This window comes from Arachis stenosperma, chromosome 2, assembly GCF_014773155.1.
Source record: "Arachis stenosperma cultivar V10309 chromosome 2, arast.V10309.gnm1.PFL2, whole genome shotgun sequence".
Lineage (NCBI taxonomy): Eukaryota > Viridiplantae > Streptophyta > Magnoliopsida > Fabales > Fabaceae > Arachis > Arachis stenosperma.
The window spans coordinates 27,856,930-27,868,198 of NC_080378.1; the positions used below are offsets into that span (position 1 = coordinate 27,856,930).

Here is an 11,269-nt window from a genome sequence, read left to right on the forward strand (position 1 = left end):
AGCTCGCCAATCTTGTCCTTATGTGTGCAAACATCTTTGAGAAACTTGGCATATTTGGGCACTTATTGAATGGCTTGAAAGAGAGGGACGGTGGCTTCAACATTCTTGAAAATTTTCACCATTTTGGGGTCAAGTTTTTCTTGCTTCTTGGCCTTCTTAGCCAAAGTTGGAAATGGAATTGGCATAGGCTCTTCAAGTGGATTCTTCCATTTTGGCTCCTTGACCTTGATTGGCTCCTCCTCACCTTGTGCAACATTTTTCTCCTCATCCTTCATCACTTCCGCATCATCTCCCATCTCTTCATTGTGGGTTTCCTCACTCAAATTTGTAGGCACAACCCCAATTTTATCCAACTTGATGCCACTCCTAAGGGTGATAGCATTGATGCTTCCCTTAGGATTTGGTTGAGGTTGAGAGGGTAAACCACTAAAGTTGAGGCTTGTTGGGTTGTAGTCGGAGGAGAGAGACTTAAACGGGAGAGAGCTTCGGCAATAGTGGCCATATATGTTTCTTGTTTCTTGTGAAACTCCCATTGCTCTTGCATAAAGGCTTGAAGTGTGTCATTGATGAACGGATAATTTGTACGCTTTTTGGCATTGTTTTTAGTATGTTTTTAGTATCTTCTAGTTAGTTTTTAGTATATTTTTATTAGTTTTTAGTTAAAATTCACTTTTCTGGACTTTACTATGAGTTTGTGTGTTTTTCTGTGATTTCAGTTATTTTCTGGCTGAAATTGAGGGATCTGAGCAAAAATCTGATCCAGAGACTCAAAAGGACTGCAGATGCTGTTGGATTCTGACCTCCCTGCACTCGAAGTAGATTTTCTGGAGCTACAGAAGCCCAATTGGCGCGCTCTCAACGGCGTTGGAAAGTAGACATCCTGGGCTTTCCAGCAATATATGATAGTCCATACTTGGCCCAAGATTTGATGGCCCAAACCGGCGTTCAAAGTCACCTCAAGAAATTCCAGCGTTAAACGCCGGAACTGGCACCTAAATGGGAGTTAAACGCCCAAACTGGCATAAAAGCTGGCGTTTAACTCCAAGAAGAGTCTCTACACGAAAATGCTTCATTGCTCAGCCCAAGCACACACCAAGTGGGCCCGGAAGTGGATTTTTATGTCATTTACTCATCTCTGTACACCCTAGGCTACTAGTTTTCTATAAGTAGGACCTTTTACTATTGTATTTTCATCTTGGGGATCTTAGATCATCTTTAGGTCTTTGAATCTTTTGATCACTTTGGGAGGCTGGCCTCACGGCCATGCCTAGACCTTGTTCGTATGTATTTTCAACGGTGGAGTTTCTACATACCATAGATTAAGGTGTGGAGCTCTGCTGTACCTCGAGTATTAATGCAATTACTATTGTTCTTCTATTCAATTCCGCTTGTTCTTTGTCCAAGATATCACTTGTTCTTCAACTTGATGAATGTGATGATCCGTGACACTCATCATCATTCTCACTTATGAACAAGGTGACTGACAACCACTTTTGTTCTACAAGCAATCAAGGCTTTAGTGTTTATCTCTTGGATTCCTGATACACGATGCATGGTTGATCGCCTGACAACCGAGCGCTCGCCTGACAAACGAGCCAGCCATTCCGTGAGATCAGAGTCTTCGTGGTATAGGCAAGAACTGATGGCGGCATTCAAGAGAATCCGGAAGGTCTAACCTTGTCTGTGGTATTCTGAGTAGGATTCAATGATTGAATGACTGTGATGTGCTTCAAACTCATGAGGGCGGGGCGTTAGTGACAGACGCAAAAGAATCACTGGATTCTATTCCGGCCTGATTGAGAATCGACAGATGGATAGCCGTGCCGTGACAGGGTGCGTTGAACATTTCCAATGAGAGGATGGGAGGTAGCCACTGACAACAGTGAAACCCTTGCATAAGCTTGCCATGGAAAGGAGTAAGAAGGATTGGATGAAGACAGTAGGAAAGCAGAGAGACGGAAGGGAAGGCATCTTCATACGCTTGTCTGAAGCTCTCACCAATGATATACATAAGTACCTCTATCTTTATCTTTATGCTTTATTCGTTTATCACTATACCCATTTGAGTCTGCCTGACTGAGATTTACAAGGTGACCATAGCTTGCTTCATAGCAACAATCTCCGTGGGATCGACCCTTACTCGCGTAAGGTTTATTACTTGGACGACCCAGTGCACTTGCTGGTTAGTTGTGCGAAGTTGTGTTTATGCCATGGTATTGAGCACCAAGTCTTTGGAGCCATTACCGGGGATTATTTGAATATGGAAAAAGTAGTGATCACAATTTCGCGCACTAAGTTTTTGGCGCCGTTGCCGGGGATTGTTTGTGTATGGACAACTGACGGTTCATCTTGTTGCTTAGATTAGGTATTTTTTTTCAGAGTTCTTAAGAATGAATTCTAGTGTTTCAAGGTGATGTTCTTATCATCACCAAAGCTGATTGATCATCATCAATTTAGCTCTTGAATGCAATGTCCTGCTGAAGCTTAGCTAGCTATGTCTAATTCCTTTAGACTAAAGCTTTAGACTAACATTGCATGATTCCTGGAATTCTCATTAAGAATTTTGATACCTTTATTTTCTTCTTCCACTTAATTTTCGAAAAATCCAAAAAAAAAAATTACAAAATCATAAAAACAAAAAAATATTTCTTGTTTAAGTCTAGTGTCTCATTTTAAGTTTGGTGTCAATTGCATGTTTCTGTTCTTCTTACATTTTTCAAATTTATGCATGTGTCTTCATTTATCTTCAAGTTGTTCTTGATGATTTCCTTGTTTTGATCTTTGAATTCTATTGACTTGAGTGTTTTGTTACTTCTCATGTGCATTCTTATGTTGTTAGTGTCAATAGTATACAAACTGCTAAGTTTGGTGTCTTGCATGCATTGTTATTTGATTTTAGTTGCATTTTGATTATTCTTCATTATTAAAAATCCAAAAATATTTTTAATTTGTGTCTTTTCAAGTCAATAATACAGAGAATTGAAGATTCAGAACATACTGCAGAGGAATTATACAGAAAAAGCTGGGCATTCAAAAATGCCCAGTGAAGAAGACAGACTGGCGTTTAAACGCCAGCCAGGGTACCTGGTTGGGCGTTTAACGCCCAAAAGGGTATAGTTTTGGGCGTTAAACGCCAGAATGTGCACCATTCTGGGCGTTTAACGCCAGGATGGCACAAGGGGGAAGATTTTATTTTTCAAATCAATTTTTTTCAAGTTTTCAAAGTTTTTCAAAATCAAATCTTTGTCAAAATCAAATCTTTTCAATCAAATGTTTTCAAAATCAATTTCTTTCCTTTTTCAAAGATACTTGCTAACAATTAATGATTTGATTAAACAATTCAAGTATGTTGCCTTTTCTGTTGAGAAAGGTTTAATGTTTGAATCACATCTTTTCTTGTTAGGCAAGTCATTAATTTTTAAAATCATATCTTTTTAAAATTGTTTTCAAATCATATCTTTTTAAAAATGTTTTTCAAATCATATCTTTTAAATCACATCTTTTTAAAACCAATCATATCTTCTTAACCACATCTTTTTCAAAATAGTTTTCAATCAAATCTTTTTGATTTCTAATTTCAAAATCTTTTTCAAAAATCACTTGATTTCTTTCCCACTTTTATTTTCGAAAATCAATTAGTGTTTTTCAAAATGTTTTCAAAATCCCTTACTTAATTTTCGAAAATTACTTCCCTTCTTCTCACATCTTTCTATTTTTGGACACACACTATTCCTTAATGCGAAATTCGAACTCCATCTTCTTTGATAAGTTCGAATTTTCTAACTCTGTCTTCCATTTTTCTTTTCCTCTTACACCTCAAGGAATCTCTATACTGTGACATAGAGGATTCCATATTTTCTTGTTCTCTTCTCTTTCATATGAGCAGGAATAAATATAAAGGCATTCTTGTTGAAGCTGACCCTGAACCTGAAAGGACCTTGAAGCGAAAGCTAAGAGAAGCTAAGGCACAACTCTCTGTAGAGGACCTAACCGAATTCTTCAAAGAAGAAGAACCCATGGCAGCCGAAAACAACAACAATGCAAGGAAGGTGCTGGGTGACTTTACTGCACCTACTCCCAACTTCTATGGGAGAAGCATCTCTATCCCTGCCATTGGAGCAAACAACTTTGAGCTTAAGCCTCAATTAGTTTCTCTAATGCAACAGAATTGCAAGTTCCATGGACTTCCATTGGAAGATCCTCATCAGTTCTTAGCTGAATTCTTGTAAATCTGTGACACAGTCAAGACTAATGGGGTTGACCCTGAGGTCTACAGACTGATGCTATTCCCTTTTGTTGTAAGAGACAGAGCTAGGACATGGTTGGACTCTCAACCTAAAGAAAGCCTGGACTCTTGGGAAAAGCTAGTCAATGCCTTCTTGGCAAAGTTCTTTCCACCTCAAAAATTGAGTAAGCTTAGAGTGGAAGTCCAAACCTTCAGACAGAAGGATGGAGAATCCCTCTATGAAGCTTGGGAAAGATACAAACAATTAATCAGAAAATGTCCTTCTGACATGCTTTCTGAATGGAGCATCATAGGTATTTTCTATGATGGTCTCTCTGAACTATCCAAGATGTCTTTGGATAGCTCTGCTGGAGGGTCTCTTCATCTGAAGAAGACGCCTACAGAGGCTCAAGAACTAATTGAAATGGTTGCAAATAACCAATTCATGTACACTTCTGAAAGGAATCCTGTGAACAATGGGACAAGTCAGAAGAAAGGAGTTCTTGAGATTGACACTCTGAATGCCATTTTGGCTCAGAACAAGATATTGACTCAACAAGTCAATTTGATTTCTCAAAGTCTGTCTGGAATGCAAAGTGCACCAAGCAGTACTAAGGATGCTTCATCTAAGGAAGAAGCTTATGATCCTGAGAACCCTTCAATGGAAGAGGTGAATTACCTAGGAGAACCCTATGGAAACACCTATAATTCTTCATGGAGAAATCACCCAAATTTCTCATGGAAGAATCAAGAGAGACCTCAACAAGGTTTCAATAACAATAATGGTGGAAGAAACAGGTTTAGCAATGGCAAGCCTTTTCCATCATCTTCTCAGCAACAGACAGAGAATTCTAAGCAGAACCCCTCTGACTTAGCAACCATGGTCTCTGATCTAATCAAGACCACTCAAAGTTTCATGACTGAAACAAGGTCCTCCATTAGGAATTTGGAGGCACAAGTGGGACAGCTGAGCAAGAAAATTACTGAACTCCCTCCAAGTACTCTTCCAAGTAATACAGAAGAAAATCCAAAAGGAGAGTGCAAAGCCATAACCATGGCCGAATCTAGAGAGGGAAGAGAGAAAGTGGACGCCACTGAGGAAAGCCTCAATGGGTGTGCACTAGCCTCCATAGAGTTCCCCAATGAGGAACCATGGGAATCTGAGGCTCAAAATGAGACCATAGAGATTCCATTGGACTTACTTCTGCCTTTCATGAGCTCTGATGAGTATTCTTCCTCTGAAGAGGATGAGTATGTCACTGAAGAGCAAGTTGCTAAATACCTTGGAGCAATCATGAAGCTAAATGACAAGTTATTTGGAAATGAGACTTGGGAGGATGAACCTCCTTTGCTCACCAAAGAACTGGATGACTTGTCTAGGCAGAAATTACCTCAAAAGAGACAAGATCCTGGGAAGTTTTCCATACCTTGTACCATAGGCACCATGACCTTCAAGAAGGCTCTGTGTGACTTAGGGTCAAGTATAAACCTCATGCCTCTCTCTGTAATGGAGAAGCTAGGGATCTTTGAGGTGCAAGCTGCAAGAATCTCATTAGAGATGGCAGACAACTCAAGAAAACAAGCTCATGGACTTGTAGAGAATGTTTTGGTAAAAGTTGAAGACCATTACATCCCTACTGATTTCATAGTCCTAGAGACTGGGAAGTGCATGGATGAAAACATCATCCTTGGCAGACCCTTCCTAGCCACAGCAAAGGCTGTGATTGATGTTGATGGAGGTGAACTGATCATTCAAGTGAATGAAGAATCCTTTGTGTTTAAGGCTCAAGGATATCCCTCTGTCACCATGGAGAGGAAGCATGAAGAGCTTCTCTCAAATCAGAGACAAACAGAGCCCCCACAGTCAAACTCTAAGTTTGGTGTTGGGAGGCCACAACCAAACTCTAAGTTTGGTGTTGAACCCCCACATTCAAACTCTAAATTTGGTGTTGGGAGGTTCCAACATTGCTCTGAATATCTGTGAGGCTCCATGAGAGTCCTCTGTCAAGCTACTGACATTAAAGAAGCGCTTGTTGGGAGGCAACCCAATGACTATATTTTATATATTCTCTTTGTTATTTTATGTTTTTTGTAGGTTAATGATCATAAGAAGTCACAAAATCAATTGAAAAAGCAAAAACAGAATGAAAAACAGGAAGAAAAACAGCACACCCTGGAGGAAGAACTCACTGGCGTTTAAACGCCAGTGAGGCTAGCAGTTGGGCGTTTAACGCCCAGTCTGGCACCATTCTGGGCGTTTAACGCTAGAAAGGGGCACCAGACTGGCGTTAAACGCCAGAAAAGGGCAAGAACCTGGCGTTAAACGCCAGGAACGGGCACCAGCCCGGTGTTTAACGCCAGAAATGGCTCAAAACGTGATTTTGAATGCCATTTGGTGCAGGGATGACTTTTTCTTGACACCTCAGGATCTGTGGACCCCACAGGATCCCCACCAACCTCACCACTCTCTCTCTTCTTCACCCATTCACCAATCACCTCAATACCATACCCCTCTCTTCACCCCTATATAAACCCATCTTCACTCCTTCATCTTCACACACCCTAAACACTACTTCTTCCCCTTTTGGCCGAACCACAAAGCCATCTCCCTCTCCTCCATTTCTTCTTCTTCTACTCTCTTCTTTCTTCTTTTGCTCGAGGACGAGCAAACCTTTTAAGTTTGGTGTGGTAAAAGCATTACTTTTTGTTTTTCCATAACCATTTATGGCATCCAAAGCTGGTTCAACTGAGAAGGCATAACCTCAAGCCCATCACTAAGAAAAGGATGGAGCAAACAAGAGACCCCTCTCATCAAGAGATCCCTGAGATACCTCAAGGGATGCACTTTCCTCCACAAGGCTATTGGGAGCAAATTAACACCTCCCTAGGAGAGTTGATTTCCAATATGGGACAACTAAGGGTGGAGCATCAAGAACACTCCATCATCATTAGAGAAGATCAAAGAATCATGAGAGAGGAGCAACAAAGACAAGGAAGAGACATTGAGGAGCTCAAGAACTCCATAAGACCTTCAAGAGGAAGAACAAGCCGCCATCACTAAGGTGGACCCGTTCTTTAATCTCCTTGTTCTTTATTTTTCTGTTTTTTTTTTAAAATTATGCTTTATGTTTATCCATGTTTGTGTCTTATGATCATTAGTGTCTTAGTGTCTATGCCTTGAAGTTATGAATGTCCTATGAAATCCATCACCTTTCTTAAAAGAAAACTGTTTTTATCACAAAAGAACAAGAAGTACAGGATTTCGAATTCATCTTTAAAACTAGCTTAATTAGTTTGATGTGGTGACAATACTTTTTGTTTTCTGAATGTATGCTTGAACAGTGCATATGTCTTTTGAATTTGTTGTTCATGAATGTTAAAATTGTTGGCTCTTGAAAGAATGATGAAAAAGGAGACATGTTACTGAGGATCTGAAAAATCATAAAAATGATTCTTGAAGCAAGAAAAAGCAGTGAATACAAGAAAAAAAAAGGGAAGGAGAAAAACGAAAAAAAAAAGAGAAAAAGAAAGAAATAAAGTTGTGATCCAAGGCAAAAAGAGTGTGCTTAAGAACCCTGGACACCTCTAATTGGGGACTCTAGCAAAGCTGAGTTACAATCTGAAAATGTTCACCCAATTATGTGTCTGTGGCATGTATGTATCCGGTGGTAATACTGGAAGACAGAGTGCTTTGGGCCACGGCCAAGACTCAATAAGTAGCTGTGTTCAAGAATCATCATACTTAACTAAGAGAATCAATAACACTATCTGGATTCTAAGTTCCTAAAGAAGCCAATCATTCTGAACCTCAGAGGATAAAGTGAGATGCCAAAACTGTTTGGAGGCAAAAAGCTACTAGTCCCGCTCATCTAATTTGGAGCTAAGTTTCATTGATAATTTGGAATCTATAGTATATTCTCTTCTTTTTATCTTATTTGATTTTCAGTTGCTTGGGGACAAGCAACAATTTAAGTTTGGTGTTGTGATGAGCGGATAATTTGTACGCTTTTTGGCATTGTTTTTAGTATGTTTTTAGTATCTTCTAGTTAGTTTTTAGTATATTTTTATTAGTTTTTAGTTAAAATTCACTTTTCTGGACTTTACTATGAGTTTGTGTGTTTTTCTGTGATTTCAGGTATTTTCTGGCTGAAATTGAGGGATCTGAGCAAAAATCTGATGCTGAGACTCAAAAGGACTGCAGATGCTGTTGGATTCTGACCTCCCTGCACTCGAAGTAGATTTTCTGGAGCTACAGAAGCCCAATTGGCGCGCTCTCAACGGCGTTGGAAAGTAGACATCCTGGGCTTTCCAGCAATATATGATAGTCCATACTTGGCCCAAGATTTGATGGCCCAAACCGGCGTTCAAAGTCACCTCAAGAAATTCCAGCGTTAAACGCCGGAACTGGCACCTAAATGGGAGTTAAACGCCCAAACTGGCATAAAAGCTGGCGTTTAACTCCAAGAAGAGTCTCTACACGAAAATGCTTCATTGCTCAGCCCAAGCACACACCAAGTGGGCCCGGAAGTGGATTTTTATGTCATTTACTCATCTCTGTACACCCTAGGCTACTAGTTTTCTATAAGTAGGACCTTTTACTATTGTATTTTCATCTTGGGGATCTTAGATCATCTTTAGGTCTTTGAATCTTTTGATCACTTTGGGAGGCTGGCCTCACGGCCATGCCTAGACCTTGTTCGTATGTATTTTCAACGGTGGAGTTTCTACATACCATAGATTAAGGTGTGGAGCTCTGCTGTACCTCGAGTATTAATGCAATTACTATTGTTCTTCTATTCAATTCCGCTTGTTCTTTGTCCAAGATATCACTTGTTCTTCAACTTGATGAATGTGATGATCCGTGACACTCATCATCATTCTCACTTATGAACAAGGTGACTGACAACCACTTTTGTTCTACAAGCAATCAAGGCTTTAGTGTTTATCTCTTGGATTCCTGATACACGATGCATGGTTGATCGCCTGACAACCGAGCGCTCGCCTGACAAACGAGCCAGCCATTCCGTGAGATCAGAGTCTTCGTGGTATAGGCAAGAACTGATGGCGGCATTCAAGAGAATCCGGAAGGTCTAACCTTGTCTGTGGTATTCTGAGTAGGATTCAATGATTGAATGACTGTGATGTGCTTCAAACTCATGAGGGCGGGGCGTTAGTGACAGACGCAAAAGAATCACTGGATTCTATTCCGGCCTGATTGAGAATCGACAGATGGATAGCCGTGCCGTGACAGGGTGCGTTGAACATTTCCAATGAGAGGATGGGAGGTAGCCACTGACAACAGTGAAACCCTTGCATAAGCTTGCCATGGAAAGGAGTAAGAAGGATTGGATGAAGACAGTAGGAAAGCAGAGAGACGGAAGGGAAGGCATCTTCATACGCTTGTCTGAAGCTCTCACCAATGATATACATAAGTACCTCTATCTTTATCTTTATGCTTTATTCGTTTATCACTATACCCATTTGAGTCTGCCTGACTGAGATTTACAAGGTGACCATAGCTTGCTTCATAGCAACAATCTCCGTGGGATCGACCCTTACTCGCGTAAGGTTTATTACTTGGACGACCCAGTGCACTTGCTGGTTAGTTGTGCGAAGTTGTGTTTATGCCATGGTATTGAGCACTAAGTCTTTGGAGCCATTACCGGGGATTATTTGAATATGGAAAAAGTAGTGATCACAATTTCGCGCACCAGTCATTCATGTAAGGTTGATTGGGAGGAGGGGCTTGATTGTCTTGAGGAGGGTTAGATATACTATTTGGGTGTTGATACCTCCCTTGAGGTTGAGATTGTGGTGGTTGTTGGTAGGATTGTTGGTAGGGTTGTTGGTATTATGGTTGACCTTGAGGAGCTTGATGATAGTAGGCTTGCACGTTTGGGTAGGTTGAGCTTGAAGGGCTTAGTTCCACCTTTGGTTAGAGTTATCCCTCCATCCTTGGTTTTGATTTCCTCCATGTTGAGGAGCTCCTTGATTATAGTTGGACCTTTGTGGGTATGGATTGGCTACTACTAATGCAGTGTCCTCTTGGAGTTGAGGGCATTCATCAGTGTAATGGGTGCTACAAGCACAAATAACGCATGATCTTGATGGTCCTTCAATTCTTGGAGTCTGATGTGAAGGAGATAGCAAAGCTTGAGAAATTTTTTGCCCCTGGGTGTTTTGTCTCAAAAAAATTGTCATTTCACCGAGGGTCTTGGTCAAAATGGCATCTCCGGAAGGAGAAACTTCACTCTAAGCTTTCGGTTGTGGATTTCTTGCCCGTGAGTGTTGAGTTGAGTCCACCAAATCCGCTATGATCTCCCAAGCTTCCTCAGCGGTCTTTTTTTTGGTGAGGGATCCTCCACTAGAGGCATCTAGAAGAAGCTTATCTTGGGGGTTTATCCCTTGACAAAAATAGCTAATAAGCACCAACTTGTCAATACGGTGGTGGGGAAAAGCTTCCAACAACTTCTTTAATCTCTCCCAGGGCTCATAAAGAGTTTTCCCATCTCTTTGCATAATGCAAGAGATTTTCTTTTGCAGCTTATCTGTTTTCTGAGGTGGATAAAACTTTTCCAAAAATTCCTTACACAGCAAGTCCCAATTGGAAATCACATCTCCCGGTTGAGTACAAAACCATTCTTTCACTTTTTCCTCCATAGAGAAAGGGAAAGCGAAAACCAAAACTACTACTTCATCCGCTCCATGTCTTCTCGTAGTAGAGCATGCAACTTGAAAGTCCTTTAGATGCATAAGAGGGTCTTCCCCGGATAGTCCATTGTATTTGGGGAGCAAGTTTATTGTGCGGGTCTTGAGCTCAAAATTTGGATCCAAAGCCGGTTACCGGATTTATATCGGTTGCAAGTTAATATCTGGAGCTCCGGATTCCCTTAAGGTTATTCTACGAGGTGGATCCACCATGGTGTTGTCACCTGAGTCACTCAAAGAGATTTCAGCACTTGATGAGTGGATAATTTATACGCTTTTTGGCACTGTTTTTAGTATGTTTTTAGTACATTTTAGTTAGTTTTTAGTATGTTTTTA

The 11,269-nt window shown here is 40.6% G+C and overlaps 2 non-coding genes across 2 annotated transcripts; one reads left to right on the plus strand and one right to left on the minus strand.

Annotated features, from left to right (window-relative positions):
• Window positions 1–4,412: 4,412 nt before the first annotated feature.
• Window positions 4,413–4,520, minus strand: LOC130964758 (small nucleolar RNA R71). Its single transcript, XR_009080833.1, has one exon. It is a non-coding gene; the product is annotated as a small nucleolar RNA R71 (small nucleolar RNA).
• Window positions 4,521–10,664: 6,144 nt separating this feature from the next.
• On the plus strand, window positions 10,665–10,771 carry LOC130965043 (small nucleolar RNA R71). Its single transcript, XR_009081101.1, has one exon. It is a non-coding gene; the product is annotated as a small nucleolar RNA R71 (small nucleolar RNA).
• The last annotated feature ends 498 nt before the right edge of the window (window positions 10,772–11,269 follow it).